Source organism: Arachis stenosperma, chromosome 2, assembly GCF_014773155.1.
Source record: "Arachis stenosperma cultivar V10309 chromosome 2, arast.V10309.gnm1.PFL2, whole genome shotgun sequence".
Taxonomy (NCBI): domain Eukaryota; kingdom Viridiplantae; phylum Streptophyta; class Magnoliopsida; order Fabales; family Fabaceae; genus Arachis; species Arachis stenosperma.
In genome coordinates this window covers 32,753,621-32,771,068 of record NC_080378.1, presented here as the reverse complement: position 1 = coordinate 32,771,068, position 17,448 = coordinate 32,753,621, and the positions used below count along the sequence as shown (strand labels likewise).

Sequence of the window (17,448 nt, the reverse complement as noted above, 5' to 3'; positions counted from 1 at the left end):
TTAGCTTGGTAGCTCCCTTCTCTTTGTGAGGTGACTACTTCTGAATCACTGGACACGGTAAGCTCCTACCTTCTTAGCCAGCCTTTAAACCAGCCAGTAGTGCCTCATATTCAGCTTGGTTGCTTAGCTCGATTTGGGTTCCCTAATCGCTTTCTATAATTACACCTGCACCACTCCCGGTTTTGTTTGAAGAGTCGTCCATGTAGGGATTCCATTTTGTGGGAGTTCCCGGGGTGTCAATGTACTCTGTAATGAAGTCGGCCGGATACTGTGATTTGATGGCTGTCCGAGCTTTATGTCGAAGATCGAATTTGGATAACTTGACTGCCCACTGTAGGATTCTTCCTGCTAAGTTTGTTTTCAGTAGGATGCCTTCTATGGTCTGGTTGGTCCAAACTCTGATAGTGTGAGTTTGAAAGTATGGGTGGAGTCGTCGAAAGGTGAGTATGAGGGTGTAGGCAAACTTTTTCTATCTTTTGATAGTTTAGTTCGGCCCCTTATAGAGCTTTGCTGATGAAGTAGACGGGTTATTGCCCACTTTCGTCTTCACTGACTAGTGCTGAGGCTATTGTCCGACCTTCCACTACGAGGTATAATATGAGTTCTTCATTTTCCCTTGGTCGGGTAAGAATGGGTGGTTGCCCCAAGAATTTTGAAATCTCGGAAGGCTGTTTGCACCCCGTTGTCTTATTCAAACCTCTCTCCCTTCCTTAATATCCCTTTTTGAGGTGTCTTTTGCGAGATGATTTAGAGATCCCTCCTCATGCGAATCCTCCATGAACATGTGTCTTAGGGGTGTGAGGTGGACGTTTAACTCATCTGACCTCTTTGGTGTGGGGTGGATGCTCTACTTGTCCGACCTCTTCGGCGTGAGGTGGACGTTCAACTCGTCCGACCTCTTCGGTGTGAGGTGGACCTTCAACCGTCCGACCTCTTCGGTGGAGGGTGGACGTTCAACTCGTCCGACCTCTTCGGCGTGAGGTGGACCTTCAGCTCGTCCGACCTCTTTGGCGTGAGGTGAACCTTCAGCTCGTTCGACCTCTTCGGCGTGAGGTAGACCTTCAGCTCGTCCGCCCTCTTCGGTGTGAGGTGGACCTTCAACTCATCTGACCTCTTTGGTTTGAGGTGGACCTTCAACTCGTCCGACCTCTTCGTCCTTTCTTCTTTTTCTTGGTTCATTCGCTTTATTGGCTTAGTACCGATGTAATCGCCATTCTCTTGCCAATTTCTCTATGACATTCTTTAGGTCAAAACACTCGTTAGTAGGATGTCCGTAGATTCGGTGGTACTTGCAGTATTCTGTCCGATTTCCTCCTCCTTTTTTTGCTTTTGATTGGGCGAGTTGGTGAGATCTTCTTAGTGTGGCATATTTCTCGGTAGACATCCACAAGAGACACCCGAAGGGGTAGGTGTAATTCTGGTATTTTCTAGGCTTCTCACCGGCTTGATCTTCTTTTTTCTTGGACTCTTTATCCTTATCCCTTGGTGGGTTAGGAGAATCCGGTTTTTGAGCTATCACCCAATTGGGAGTTCTCCTCCATATTGATATATTTTCCGCTCTTTCTTTGAACCTCGATTAGAGATGTTGGGTACTTCTTGGATATTGAGTGGCTAAAAGGTCCTTCTCTTAGGCCATTGATGAGTCCCATAATGGCTGCTTCGGTTGGTAGACTTTGTATATCCAAACATGCGTTGTTGAATCTTTCCATGTAGTTTTGAAGACTGGTGCGCGAAATTGTGAACTATACTTTTTCACAACTCTCATAATCCCTGGTAATGGCTCCAAAAACGTGGTAGCCCAATACCATGGCATTACACAACTTCGCACAACTAACCAGCAAGTGCACTGGGTCGTCCAAGTAATAAACCTTACGTGAGTAAGGGTCGATCCCACGGAGATTGTTAGTATTGAAGCAAGCGATGGTCATCTTGTAAATCTTAGTCAGGCAAACTCAGATATATATGGTGATGAACGAAAATAACATAAAAGATAAAGATAGTGATACTTATGTAATTCATTGGTAGGAACTTCAGATAAGCGCATGAAGATGCCTTCCCTTCCGTCTCTCTGCTTTTCTACTGTCTTCATCCAACCCTTCTTACTCCTTTCCATGGCAAGCTCATATAGGGTCTCACTGTTGTCAGCAGCTACCTCCCATCCTCGCAGTGAAAGCTAATGCACACACTCTGTCACAGTGCTGCCAATCACCGGTGTGGTTCCCTCCCCTACCGGAATAGAATAACTCTTTTGCGTCTGTCACTAACGCCCAGTAGGTTACAGGTTTGAAGCACGTCACAGTCATTCAATCATTGAATCCTACTCAGAATACCACAGACAAGGTTAGACCTTCCGGATTCTCTTGAATGCTGCCATCAGTTCTTGCCTATACCACGAAGACTCTGATCTCACGGAATGGTTGGCTCGTTTGTCAGGCGAGCACTCGGTTGTCAGGCGATCAACCATGCATCGTGCAATCAGGAATCCAAGAGATATTCACCAAGCCTCAAATGCTTGTAGAACAAGAGTGGTTGTCAGTCACTTTGTTCATGAGTGAGAATGGTGATGGGCGTCAATCATCACCTTCATCATGTTGAAGAACAAGTGATATCTTGGATAAAGAACAAGCGGAATTTGAATGAAAGAACAATAGTAATTGCATTAATACTCGAGGTACAGCAGAGCTCCACACCTTAATCTATGGTGTGTAGAAACTCCACCGTTGAAAATACATAAGCATAAGGTCTAGGCATGGCCGAATGGCCAGCCTCCCAATGATCTAAGAACTAAAATGTCCAAAGATGATCTAGAGATCTAAAAGTGATCAAAAGATATCTATACAATAGTAAAAGGTCCTACTTATAAGAAACTAGCAGCCTAGGGTGTACAGAAATGAGTAAATGACATAAAAATCCTCTTCCGGGCCCACTTGGTGTGTGCTTGGGCTGAGCAATGAAGCAATTTCGTGTAGAGACTCTTCTTGGAGTTAAACGCCAGCTTTGGTGCCAGTTTGGGCGTTTAACTCCCATTTGGGTGCCAGTTCCAGCGTTTAACGCTGGGATTCCTTGAGGTGACTTTGAACGCCGGTTTGGGCCATCAAATCTTGGGCAAAGTATGGACTATTATATATTGCTGGAAAGCCCAGGATGTCTACTTTCCAACGCCGTTGAGAGCACGCCAATTGGGCTGCTGTAGCTCCAGAAAATCCGCTTCGAATGCAGGGAGGTCAGAATCCAACAGCATCTGCAGTCCTTTTTGGTCTCAGAATCAGATTTTTGCTCAGGTCCCTCAATTTCAGCCAGAAAATACCTGAAATCACAGAAAAACACACAAACTCATAGTAAAGTCCAGAAAAGTGAATTTTAATTAAAAACTAATAAAAATATACTAAAAACTAACTATATCATATCAAAAACATACTAAAAACAATGCCAAAAAGTATACAAATTATCCGCTCATCACAACACCAAACTTAAATTGTTGCTTGTCCTCAAGCAACTGAGAATCAAATAAGATAAAAAGAAGAGAATATGCAATGAATTCCAAAAACATCTGTGAAGATCAGTATTAATCAGATGAGCGGGGCTTTTAACTTTTTGCCTCCGAACAGTTTTGGCATCTCACTCTATCCTTTGAAATCCAGAATGGTTGGCTTCTTTAGGAACTTAGAATCCAGATAGTGTTAATGCTTCTCTTAGTAAAGTATGATGATTCTTGAACATAGCTATTTATTGAGTCTTGGCTGTGGCCCAAAGCACTCTGTCTTCCAGTATTACCACCGGATACATACATGCCACAGACATATAATTGGGTGAACCTTTTCAGATTGTGACTCAGCTTTGCTAAAGTCCCCAATTAGAGGTGTCCAGGGTTCTTAAGCACACTCTTATTGCCTTGGATCACAACTCTTATTCCTTTCTCTCTTTTTTTTTCGTTTTTTTTTTTCGGTTTTTTTTTTTTTGAAATGCTTTTTCTTGCTTCAAGAATCATTTTATTGATTTTTCAGATCCTCAGTAACATGTCTCCTTTTTCATCATTCTTTCAAGAGCCAACATTCATGAACCACAAATTCAAAAGACATATGCACTGTTTAAGCATACATTCAGAGAACAAAAATATTGCCACCACATCAAAATAATTAAACTATTATAAAATTCAAAATTCATGCAATTCTTGAATTTTATCAATTAGGCACGTTTTTATTGAAGAAAGGTGATGGATTCATAGGACATTCATAACTTTAAGGCATAGACACCAAGACACTAATGATCATAAGACACAAACATGGATAAACATAAGCATTAAAATTCGAAAAAACAGAAGAACAATAACAAGGAAATCAAAGAACGGGTCCACCTTAGTAATGGCGGCTCTTTCTTGCTCTTGAAGATCCTATGGAGTGCTTGAGCTCCTCAATGTCTCTTCCTTGTCTTTGTTGCTCCTCCCTCATGATTCTTTGATCTTCTCTAATTTCATGAAGGATGATGGAGTGTTCTTGATGCTCCACCCTCAGTTGTCCCATGTTGGAACTTAGTTCTCCTAGGGAGGTGTTTAGTTGCTCCCAATAGTTTTGTGGAGGAAAATTCATCCCTTGAGGAATCTCAGGGATCTCATGATGAGTGAGATCTCTTGTGTACTCCATCCTTTTCTTGGTGATGGGCTTGTCCTCATCAATGGGAATGTCTCCCTCTATGTCAACTCCAATTGAATAACAGAGGTGACAAATGAGATGAGGAAAGGCTAACCTTGCCAAGGTGGAGGTCTTGTCCGCCACCTTATAGAGTTCTTGGGCTATAACCTCATGAACCTCTATTTCTTCTCCAATCATGATACTATGGATCATGATGGCCCGGTCTATGGTAACTTCGGACCGGTTGCTAGTGGGGATGATTGAGCGTTGTATGAACTCTAACCATCCTCTAGCCACGGGCTTGAGGTCATGCCTTCTCAATTGGACCGGCTTTCCTCTTGAATCTTGCTTCCATTGTGCACCCTCTTCACATATGACTGTGAGGACTTGGTCCAACCTTTGATCAAAGTTGACCCTTCTAGTGTAAGGATGCTCATCTCCTTGCATCATAGGCAAGTTGAACGCCACCCTCACACTCTCCGGACTAAAATCCAAGTATTTTCCCCGAACCATAGTGAGATAATTCTTTGGATTCGGGTTCACACTTTGGTCATGGTTCTTTGTGATCCATGCATTGGCATAGAACTCTTGAACCATCAAGATTCCGACTTGTTGAATGGGGTTGGTAAGAACTTCCCAACCTCTTCTTCGGATCTCATGGCGGATCTCCGGATATTCACCCTTTTTGAGTGAAAAGGGGACCTCGGAGATCACCTTCTTCAAGGCCACAACTTCATAGAAGTGGTCTTGATGCACCCTTGAGAGGAATCTATCCATCTCCCATGACTCGGAGGTGGAAGCTTTTGCCTTCCCTTTCCTCTTTTTAGAGGTTTCTCCGGCCTTGGATGCCATAAATGGTTATGGAAAAACAAAAAGCAATGCTTTTACCACACCAAACTTAAAATGTTTGCTCGTCCTCGAGCAAAAGAAGAAAGAAGAGAGTAGAAGAAGAAGAAATGAGGAAGAAGGGAGATGGTAGTGTGTTCGGCCAAGAAGGGTAAGAAAGGGGGTTTAGGTTGTGTGAAAATGAAGAGTTGAAGAAGGGTATTATAGGAGAGAGGGGGTAAAGGTTCGGCCATTATGGGTGGGTTTGGGAGGGAAAGTGGTTTGAATTTGAAGGGTGAGGTTGGTGGGGTTTTATGAAGGATGGATGTGAGTGGTGAAGAGAAAGATGGGATTTGATAGGTGAGGGGTTTTTGGGGAAGAGGTGTTGAGGTGATTGGTGAATGGGGGAAGAAGAGAGAGAGTGATGGTAGGGTCCTGTGGGGTCCACAGATCCTGTAGTGTCAAGGAAAAGTCATCCCTGCACTAAATGTTGCTCAAAATCACGTTTTGAGCCATTTCTGGCGTTAAACGCCGGGCTGGTGCCCATTCCTGGCGTTTAACGCCAGGTTGTTGCCCTTTACTGGCGTTTAACGCCAGTCTGGTGCCCCTTTCTGGCGTTAAACGCCCAGAATGGTGCCAGACTGGGCGTTAAACGCCCAACAGCTAGCATTACTGGCGTTTGAACGCCAGTTTCTTCTCCTCCAGGGTGTGCTGTTTTTCTTCCTGTTTTTCATTCTGTTTTTGCTTTTTTCATTGTTTTTGTGATTTCTTATGATCATCAACCTACAAAAAAGATAAAATAACACAAGAAAATAATTAATTATAAAACATTGGGTTGCCTCCCAACAAGCGCTTCTTTAATGTCATTAGCTTGACAGAGGGCTCTCATGGAGCCTCAGAAATGCTCAGAACCGTGTTGAAACCTCCCAACACCAAACTTAGAGTTTGAATGTGGGTTTCAACACCAAACTTAGAGTTGGTTGTAGCCTCCCAACACCAAACTTAGAGTTTGACTGTGGGGGCTCTGTTTGGCTCTGTTTTGAGAGGAGCTCTTCATGCTTCCTCTCCATGATGACAGAGGGATATCCTTGGGCCTTAAACACCAAGGATTTTTCATTCCCTTGAATGATTAACTCTCCTCTGTCAACATCAATCACAGCCTTTGCTGTGGCTAGGAAGGGTCTGCCAAGGATGATGGATTCATCCATGCACTTCCCAGTCTCTAGGACTATGAAATCAGTAGGAATGTACTGGTCTTCAACTTTAACCAGAACATCCTCTACAAGTCCATGGGCTTGTTTTCTTGAGTTGTCTGCCATCTCTAATGAGATTCTTGCAGCTTGCACCTCTAAGATCCCTAATTTCTCCATTACAGAGAGGGGCATGAGGTTCACACTTGACCCTAAGTCACACAAGGCCTTCTTGAAGGTCATGGTGCCTATGGTACAAGGTATAGAAAACTTCCCAGGATCCTGCCTCTTTTGAGGCAGTTTCTGCCTAGACAAGTCATCCAGTTCTTTGGTGAGCAAGGGAGGTTCATCCTCCCAAGTCTCATTTCCAAATAACTTGTCATTTAGTTTCATGATTGCTCCAAGGTATTTAGCAACTTGCTCTTCAGTAACATACTCATCCTCTTCAGAGGAAGAATACTCATCAGAGCTCATGAATGGCAGAAGTAAGTCCAATGGAATCTCTATGGTCTCATTTGAGCCTCAGATTCCCAAGGTTCCTCATTGAGGAACTCAGAGGAGAGTGGTGCACGCCCACTGGGGTCTTTCTCAGTAGCGTCTTCTTCTCTTTCCTCTCCATATTCGGCCATGTTGATGGCCTTGCACTCCTTTTGGATTTTCTTCTGTATTACTTGGGAGAGTACTAGGAGGGAGTTCAGTAACTTTCTTGCTCAGCTGACCCACTTGTCCTTCCAAATTTCTGATGGAGGACCTTGTTTCATTCATGAAACTTTGAGTGGTCTTATTAGATCAGAGACCATTGTTGCTAAGTCAGAAGTATTCTGCTTAGAACTCTCTGTCTGTTGCTGAGAAGATGATGGAAAAGGCTTGCCATTGCTAAACCTGTTTCTTCCACCATTATTGTTATTGAAACCTTGTTGAGGTCTCTCTTGATTCTTCCATGAGAGATTTGGGTGATTTCTCCATGAAGAATTGTAGGTATTTCCATAGGGTTCTCCTAGGTAATTCACCTCTTCCATGGAAGGGTTCTCAGGATCATAAGCTTCTTCCTCAGATGAAGCATCCTTTGTACTGTTTGGTGCATTTTGCATTCCAGACAGACTTTGAGAAATCAAATTGACTTGTTGAGTCAATATCTTGTTCTGAGCCAATATGGCATTCAGAGTGTCAATCTCAAGAACTCCTTTCTTCTGACTAGTCCCATTGTTCACAGGATTCCTTTCAGAAGTGTACATGAATTGGTTATTTGCAACCATTTCAATCAATTCTTGAGCTTCTGCAGGCGTCTTCTTCAGATGAAGAGATCCTCCAGCAGAGCTATCCAAGGACATCTTAGATAGTTCAGAGAGACCATCATAGAAAATACCTATGATGCTCCATTCAGAAAGCATGTCTGAAGGACATCTTCTGATTAATTGTTTGTATCTTTCCCAAGCTTCATAGAGGGATTCTCCGTCCCTCTGTCTGAAGGTTTGGACTTCCACTCTAAGCTTACTCCATCTTTGTGGTGGAAAGAACTTTGCCAAGAAGGCATTGACTAGCTTTTCCCAAGAGTCCAGGCTTTCTTTAGGTTGAGAATCCAACCATATTCTAGCTCTGTCTCTTACAGCAAAAGGGAATAGCATCAGTCTATAGACTTCAGGGTCTACCCCATTAGTCTTGACTGTGTCACAGATTTGCAAGAATTCAGCTAAAAACTGATGAGGATCTTCCATTGGAAGTCCATGGAACTTGCAATTCTGTTGCATTAGAGAAACTAATTGAGGCTTAAGCTCAAAGTTGTTTGCTCCAATGGCAGGGATAGAGATGCTTCTCCCATAAAAATCAGGAGTAGGTGCAGTGAAGTCACCCAGCACCTTCCTTGTATTGTTGGCATTGTTGTTGTTTTCGGCTGCCATGTGTTCTTCTTCTTTGAAGAATTCGGTCAGGTCCTCTAAAGAGAGTTGTGCTTTGGCTTCTCTTAGCTTTCTCTTCAAGGTCCTTTCGGGTTCAGGATCAGCTTCAACAAGAATGCCTTTGTCTCTGCTCCTGCTCATATGAAAGAGAAGAGAAAAAGAAGATGTGGAATCCTCTATGTCACAGTATAGAGATTCCTTGAAATGTCAGAGGAAAAGAGAAATGGAAAGAAGAAGGAGAAGAAGAATTCGAACTTTAATTAGATAAGGTTCGAATTGTGCATTTAGAAGGAGTGGTACTCCATAAATAGAAGGATGTGAGAAGGAGGGAAGAGGATTTTCGAAAATTCAATTAAAAGATTTTGAAAACATTTGAAAATTTGATTGATAATTTTCGAAAATTGAAAGTGGAAGAGAAATCAAGTGATTTTTGAAAAAGATTTTGAAATTAGAAACTAAAAAGATTTGATTGAAAACTAATTTGAAAAAGATATGATAAAAAAAAAATATGATTGAAAGGTTATTGTCTTAAAAAGATGTGATTGAGAAGATATGATTTGAAAACCATTTTAAAAGATATGTTTTGAAAATTATTTTAAAAGATTTGATTTGGAAAATTAGTGACTTGCCTAACAAGAAAAGATATGATTCAAACATAAAACCTTCCTTAACAGAAAAGGCAAAAATGTTCAATCAAATCATTAATTGTTAGTAAGTATCTTTGAAAGGAAAGAAATTAATTTTGAAAACATTTGAGTGAAAAGATTTTATTTGAAAAAGATTTGATTTTGAAAAACTTGAAAAAAATTGATTTGAAAACAAAATCTTCCCCCTAGCACCATCCTGGCGTTAAACGCCCAGAATGGTATACATTCTGGCGTTTAACGCCCAAAATGCTACCTCTTTGGGCGTTAAACGCCCAACCAGGTGCCCTGGCTGGCGTTTAAACGCCAGTCTGCCTTCTTCACTGGGCATTTTTGAATGCTCAGTGATGAGCGGATAATTTGTATACTTTTTGGCATTGTTTTTAGTATGTTTTTGATATGATATAGTTAGTTTTTAGTATATTTTTATTAGTTTTTAATTAAAATTCACTTTTCTGGACTTTACTATGAGTTTGTGTGTTTTTCTGTGATTTTAGGTATTTTCTGGCTGAAATTGAGGGACCTGAGCAAAAATCTGATTCTGAGACCAAAAAGGACTGCAGATGCTGTTGGATTCTGACCTCCCTGCATTCGAAGCGGATTTTCTGGAGCTACAGAAGCCCAATTGGCGCGCTCTCAACGGCGTTGGAAAGTAGACATCCTGGGCTTTCCAGCAATATATAATAGTCCATACTTTGCCCAAGATTTGATGGCCCAAACCGGCGCTCAAAGTCACCTACAGAAATTCCAGCGTTAAACGCCGGAACTGGCATAAAATTTGGAGTTAAACGCCCAAACTGGCATGAGAGCTGGCGTTTAACTCCAGAAAAGGTCTCTACACGAAATTCCTTCATTGCTCAGCCAAGCACACACCAAGTGGGCCCGGAAGTGGATTTTTATGTCATTTACTCATTTCTGTACACCTTAGGCTACTAGTTTCTTATAAGTAGGACCTTTTACTATTGTATAGAAATCTTTTGATCACTTTTAGATCTCTAGATCATCTTTGGACATTTTAGTTCTTAGATCATTGGGAGGCTGGCCATTCGGCCATGCCTAGACCTTATGCTTATGTATTTTCAACGGTGGAGTTTCTACACACCATAGATTAAGGTGTGGAGCTCTGCTGTACCTCGAGTATTAATGCAATTACTATTGTTCTTTCATTCAAATTCCGCTTGTTCTTTATCCAAGATATCACTTGTTCTTCAACATGATGAAGGTGATGATTGACGCCCATCACCATTCTCACCATGAACAAGGTGACTGACAACCATTCTTGTTCTACAAGCATCTGAGGCTTAGTGAATATCTCTTGGATTCCTGATTGCACGATGCATGGTTGATCGCCTGACAACCGAGTGCTCGCCTGACAAACGAGCCAGCCATTCCGTGAGATCAGAGTCTTCGTGGTATAGGCAAGAACTGATGGCAGCATTCAAGAGAATCCGGAAGGTCTAACCTTGTCTGTGGTATTCTGAGTAGGATTCAATGATTGAATGACTGTGACGTGCTTCAAACCTGTAACCTACTGGGCATTAGTGACAGACGCAAAAGAGTTATTCTATTCCGGTAGGGGAGGGAACCGAACCGGTGATTGGCCGTACTGTGACAGAGTATTGAGCATTAGCTTTCACTGCGAGGATGGGAGGTAGCTGCTGACAACAGTGAGACCCTATACGAGCTTGCCATGGAAAGGAGTAAGAAGGGTTGGATGAAGACAGTAGGAAAGCAGAGAGACGGAAGGGAAGGCATCTTCATGCGCTTATCTGAAGTTCCTACCAATGAATTACATAAGTATCACTATCTTTATCTTCTATGTTATTTTCGTTCATCACCACATATATCTGAGTTTGCCTGACTAAGATTTACAAGATGACCATAGCTTGCTTCAATACTAACAATCTCCGTGGGATCGACCCTTACTCACGTAAGGTTTATTACTTGGACGACCCAGTGCACTTGCTGGTTAGTTGTGCGAAGTTGTGTAATGCCATGGTATTAGGCGCACCAAGTTCTTGGAGCCAGTACCAGGGATTATGAGAGTTGTGAAAAAGTATAGTTCACAATTTCGCCCGACCAAGTTTTTGGCGCCGTTGCCGGGGATTGTTCTAGTTTTGAGCAAGCCTTTGGTAACATCAGTGCCAAGATCCGGCAACAACATCCAACTTTTGGTGTTATTGCCCGGGATTGTTCAGGCTGGACAACTGACGGTTCATCTTGTTGCTTAGATTAGGTATTTTTTTTTTCTTCGAAATTCTTGAAGATGAATTCTAGAGTTTCATGATGATTTGTTGAAATCTGGCTGGCTGAGAAGCCATGTCTAATCTGATTGGACCGAGGTTTCAACTTATCACCACAAGAGCTTGTTGATTTCGTACCAATCTTACTTTTGGAGCAGTGATTTGCTAAGGCTTGGCTGACCTTTGGTCATGTCTAGTGTTTTGGACCGAAGCTTTCTTTGGAAGCTTGGCTGGCTGTGAAGCCATGTCTAATTCCTGGACCGGAGTCTTAGACTAGCATTGCACTGATTCCTGGAATTCTCATTAAGAATTTTGATACCTTTTCCCACTTAATTTTCGAAAAATACAAAAAAAAAAAAATTTTACAAAATCATAAAATCCAAAAATATTTCTTGTTTGAGTCTAGAGTCTCATCTTAAGTTTGGTGTCAAATGCATGTTTTTGTTACATTTTTCGAATCCATGCATATATTTTGTGTTCTAATCTTTGAATTCTATTGACTTGAGTATTTTGTGTGTCTCATATGCATTTTCAGTTCATTAGTGTCAGTAGTATACAAACTGCTAAGTTTGGTGTCTTGTATGCATTGTTATTTGATTCTTGTTGCATTTTAATTATTAAAAATCCAAAAATATTTTTAATTTGTGTATTTTCAAGTCAATGATACAAGGGATTGAAGATACAGAACACACTACAGAGGAATTATACAGAAAAAGCTGAGCATTCAAAAATGCCCAGTGAAGAAGGCAGACTGGCGTTTAAACGCCAGCCAGGGCACCTGGTTGGGCGTTTAACGCCCAAAGAGGTAGCATTTTGGGCGTTAAACGCCAGAATGTATACCATTCTGGGCGTTTAACGCCAGGATGGTGCTAGGGGGAAGATTTTGTTTTCAAAATCAATTTTTTTTCAAGTTTTCAAAGTTTTTCAAAACCAAATCTTTTTCAAATCATATCTTTTCAATCAAATGTTTTCAAAATCAATTTCTTTCCTTTTTCAAAGATACTTACTAACAATTAATGATTTGATTGAACATTTTTTTGCCTTTTCTATTAAGGAAGGTTTTATGCTTGAATCATATCTTTTCTTGTTAGGCAAGTCATCAATTTATTTTTAAAATCATATCTTTTTAAATTGTTTTCAAATCATATCTTTTAAAAATTGTTTTCAAATCATATCTTCTCAATCACATCTTTTTAAAACCATAACTCTTCAATCAAATCCTTTTAATCACATCTTTTTCAAATTAGTTTTCAATCAAATCTTTTCAATTTCTAATTTCAAAATCTTTTTCAAAAATCACTTGATTTCTCTTCCACTTTCAATTTTCGAAAACTATCAATCAAATTTTCAAAATGTTTTCAAAATCTTTTGATTGAATTTTCGAAAATTCTCTTCCCTCCTTCCCACATCCTTCTATTTATGGAGTACCACTCCTTCTAAATGCACAATTCGAACCTTACCTAATTAAAGTTCGAATTCTCCTTCTCCTTCTTCTTACTATTTCTCTTTTCCTCTGACACTTCAAGGAATCTCTATACTGTGACATAGAGGATTCCACACTTTTGTTCTCTTCTCTTTCTTATGAGCAGGAGCAGAGACAAAGGCATTCTTGTTGAAGCTGACCCTGAACCTGAGAGGACCTTGAAGAGAAAGCTAAGAGAAGCTAAAGCACAACTCTCTTTAGAGGGCCTGACTGAATTCTTCAAGGAAGAAAAACCCATGGCAGCCAAAAACAACAACAATGCCAACAATGCAAGGAAGGTGCTAGGTGACTTTACTGCACCTACTCCTGATTTCTATGGGAGAAGCATCTCTATCCCTGCCATTGGAGCAAACAACTTTGAGCTTAAGCCTCAATTAGTTTCTCTAATGCAACAGAATTGCAAGTTCCATGGACTTCCAATGGAAGATCCTCATCAGTTCTTAGCTGAATTCTTGTAAATCTGTGACACAGTCAAGACTAATGGGGTTAACCCTGAAGTCTATAGACTGATGCTATTCCCTTTTGCTGTAAGAGACAGAGCTAGAATATGGTTGGATTCTCAACCTAAAGAAAGCCTGGACTCTTGGGAAAAGCTAGTCAATGCCTTCTTGGCAAAGTTCTTTCCACCACAAAGATGGAGTAAGCTTAGAGTGGAAGTCCAAACCTTCAGACAGAAGGATGGAGAATCCCTCTATGAAGCTTGGGAAAGATACAAACAATTAATCAGAAGATGTCCTTCAGACATGCTTTCTGAATGGAGCATCATAGGTATTTTCTATGATGGTCTCTCTGAACTATCCAAGATGTCCTTGGATAGCTCTGCTGGAGGATCTCTTCATCTGAAGAAGACGCCTGCAGAAGCTCAAGAATTGATTGAAATAGTTGCAAATAACCAATTCATGTACACTTCTGAAAGGAATCCTGTGAACAATGGGACTAATCAGAAGAAAGGAGTTCTTGAGATTGACACTCTGAATGCCATATTGGCTCAGAACAAAATATTGACTCAACAAGTCAATTTGATTTCTCAAAGTCTGTCTGGAATGCAAAATGCACCAAACAGTACTAAGGAAGCTTCATCTGAGGAATAAGCCTATGATCCTGAGAACCCTTCCATGGAAGAGGTGAATTACCTAGGAGAACCCTATGGAAACACCTACAATTCTTCATGGAGAAATCACCCCAATTTCTCATGGAAGAATCAAGAGAGACCCCAACAAGGTTTCAACAACAATAATGGTGGAAGAAACAGGTTTAGCAATGGCAAGCCTTTTCCATCATCTTCTCAGCAACAGACAGAGAGTTCTAAGCAGAATACTTCTGACTTAGCAACAATGGTCTCTGATCTAATAAAGACCACCCAAAGTTTCATGAATGAAACAAGGTCCCCCATCAGAAATTTGGAAGGACAAGTGGGTCAGCTGAGCAAGAAAGTTACTGAACTCCCTCCTAGTACTCTCCCAAGTAATACAGAAGAAAATCCAAAAGGAGAGTGCAAAGCCATTAACATGGCCGAATTCTGGGAGGAAAGAGAGGAGGTGGACGCCACTGAGGAAGACCTCAGTGGGCGTACACCACTCTCCTCTGAGTTCCTCTATGAGGAACCTTGGGAATCTGAGGCTCAAAATGAGACCATAGAGATTCCATTGGACTTACTTCTGCCATTCATGAGCTCTGATGAGTATTCTTCCTCTGAAGAGGATGAGTATGTCACTGAAGAGCAAGTTGCTAAATACCTTGGAGCAATCATGAAACTGAATGACAAGTTATTTGGAAATGAGACTTGGGAGGATGAACCACCTTTGCTCACCAAAGAACTGGATGACTTGTCTAGGCAGAAACTGCCTCAAAAGAGGCAGGATCCTGGGAAGTTTTCTATACCTTGTACCATAGGCACCATGACCTTCAAGAAGGCCTTGTGTGACTTAGGGTCAAGTGTGAACCTCATGCCCCTCTCTGTAATGGAGAAATTAGGGATCTTTGAGGTGCAATCTGCAAGAATCTCATTGGAGATGGCAAACAATTCAAGAAAACAAGTTCATGGACTTGTAGAGAATGTTTTGGTAAAGATTGAAGACCATTACATCCCTACTGACTTCATAGTCCTAGAGACTGGGAAGTGCATGGATGAATCCATCATCCTTGGCAGACCCTTCCTAGCCACAGCAAAGGCTGTGATTGATGTTGATAGAGGAGAGTTAATCATTCAAGTGAATGAAGAGTCCTTGGTGTTTAAGGCCCAAGGACATCCCTCTATCATCATGGAGAGGAAGCATGAAGAGCTTCTCTCAAAACAGAGCCAAGCAGAGCCCCCACAGTCAAACTCTAAGTTTGGTGTTGGGAGGCCACAGCCAAACTCTAAGTTTGGTGTTGAACCCCCACATTCAAACTCTAAGTTTGGTGTTGGGAGGTTCCCACACGGTTCTGAGCATTCCTGAGGCTCCATGAGAGTCCTCTGTCAAGCTAATGACATTAAAGAAGCGCTTGTTGGGAGGCAACCCAATGTTTTATAATTAATTATTTTCTTTTGTTATTTTATCTTTTTTGTAGGTTGATGATCATAAGAAGTCACAAAAACAATGAAAAAAGCAAAAACAGAATGAAAAACAGGAAGAAAAACAGCACACCCTGGAGGAGAAGAAACTGGCGTTCAAACGCCAGTAATGCTAGCTGTTGGGCGTTTAACGCCCAGTCTGGCACCATTCTGGGCGTTTAACGCCAGAAAGGGGCACCAGACTGGCGTTAAACGCCAGTAAAGGGCAAGAACCTGGCGTTAAACGCCAGGAATGGGCACCAGCCCGGCGTTTAACGCCAGAAATTGCTCAAAACGTGATTTTGAGCAACATTTGGTGCAGGGATGACTTTTCCTTGACACTACAGGATCTGTGGACCCCACAGGACCCTACCATCACTCTCTCTCTTCCCCCATTCACCAATCACCTCAACACCTCTTCCCCAAAAACCCCTCACCTATCAAATCCCATCTTTCTCTTCACCACTCACATCCATCCTTCATAAAACCCCACCAACCTCACCCTTCAAATTCAAACCACTTTCCCTCCCAAACCCACCCCTCATGGCCGAACCTTTACCCCCTCTCTCCTATAAATACCCTTCTTCAACTCTTCATTTTCACACAACCTAAACACCCTTTCTTACCCTTCTTGGCCGAACACACTTCCATCTCCCTCTTCCTCATTTCTTCTTCTTCTACTCTCTTCTTTCTTCTTTTGCTCGAGGACGAGCAACATTTTAAGTTTGGTGTGGTAAAAGCATTGCTTTTTCATAACCATTATGGCACCAAAGGCCGGAGAAACCTCTAGAAAGAGGAAAGGAAGGCAAAGGCTTCCACCTCCGAGTCATGGGAGATGGATAGATTCCTCTCAAAGGTGCATCAAGACCACTTCTATGAAGTTGTGGCCTTGAAGAAGGTGATCCCCGAAGTCCCCTTTTCACTCAAAAAGGGTGAATATCCGGAGATCCGCCATGAGATCCGAAGAAGAGGTTGGGAAGTACTTACCAACCCCATTCAACAAGTCGGAATCTTGATGGTTCAAGAGTTCTATGCCAATGCATGGATCACAAAGAACCATGACCAAAGTGTGAACCCGAATCCAAAGAATTATCTCACTATGGTTCGGGGGAAATACTTGGATTTTAGTCCGGAGAGTGTAAGGGTGGAGTTCAACTTGCCTATGATGCAAGGAGATGAGCATCCTTACACTAGAAGGGTCAACTTTGATCAAAGGTTGGACCAAGTCCTCACAGTCATATGTGAAGAGGGCGCACAATGGAAGCAAGATTCAAGAGGAAAGCCGGTCCAATTGAGAAGGCATGACCACAAGCCCATCACCAAGAAAAGGATGGAGTACACAAGAGATCTCACTCATCATGAGATTCCTGAGATTCCTCAAGAGATGAATTTTCCTCCACAAAACTATTGGGAGCAACTAAACACCTCCCTAGGAGAACTAAGTTCCAACATGGGACAACTGAGGGTGGAGCATCAAGAACACTCCATCATCCTTCATGAAATTAGAGAAGATCAAAGAATCATGAGGGAGGAGCAACAAAGACAAGGAAGAGACATTGAGGAGCTCAAGCACTCCATAGGATCTTCAAGAGCAAGAAAGAGCCGCCATCACTAAGGTGGACCCGTTCTTTGATTTCCTTGTTATTGTTCTTCTATTTTTCGATTTTTATGCTTATGTTTATCCATGTTTGTGTCTTATGATCATTAGTGTCTTAGTGTCTATGCCTTAAAGTTATGAATGTCCTATGAATCCATCACCTTTCTTCATTAAAAACGTGCCTAATTGATAAAAGAAAGAATTGCATGAATTTTGAATTTTATAATAGTTTAATTATTTTGATGTGGTGGCAATATTTTTGTTCTCTGAATGTATGCTTAAACAGTGCATATGTCTTTTGAATTTGTGGTTCATGAATGTTGGCTCTTGAAAGAATGATGAAAAAGGAGACATGTTACTGAGGATCTGAAAAATCAATAAAATGATTCTTGAAGCAAGAAAAAGCATTT

General features: G+C 41.5%; 1 non-coding gene across 1 annotated transcript; it reads right to left on the bottom strand.

Annotated features, from left to right (window-relative positions):
• Window positions 1–13,549: 13,549 nt before the first annotated feature.
• LOC130964266 (small nucleolar RNA R71) lies at window positions 13,550–13,657 on the bottom strand. The gene has a single exon (XR_009080366.1). It is a non-coding gene; the product is annotated as a small nucleolar RNA R71 (small nucleolar RNA).
• Window positions 13,658–17,448: the final 3,791 nt, after the last annotated feature.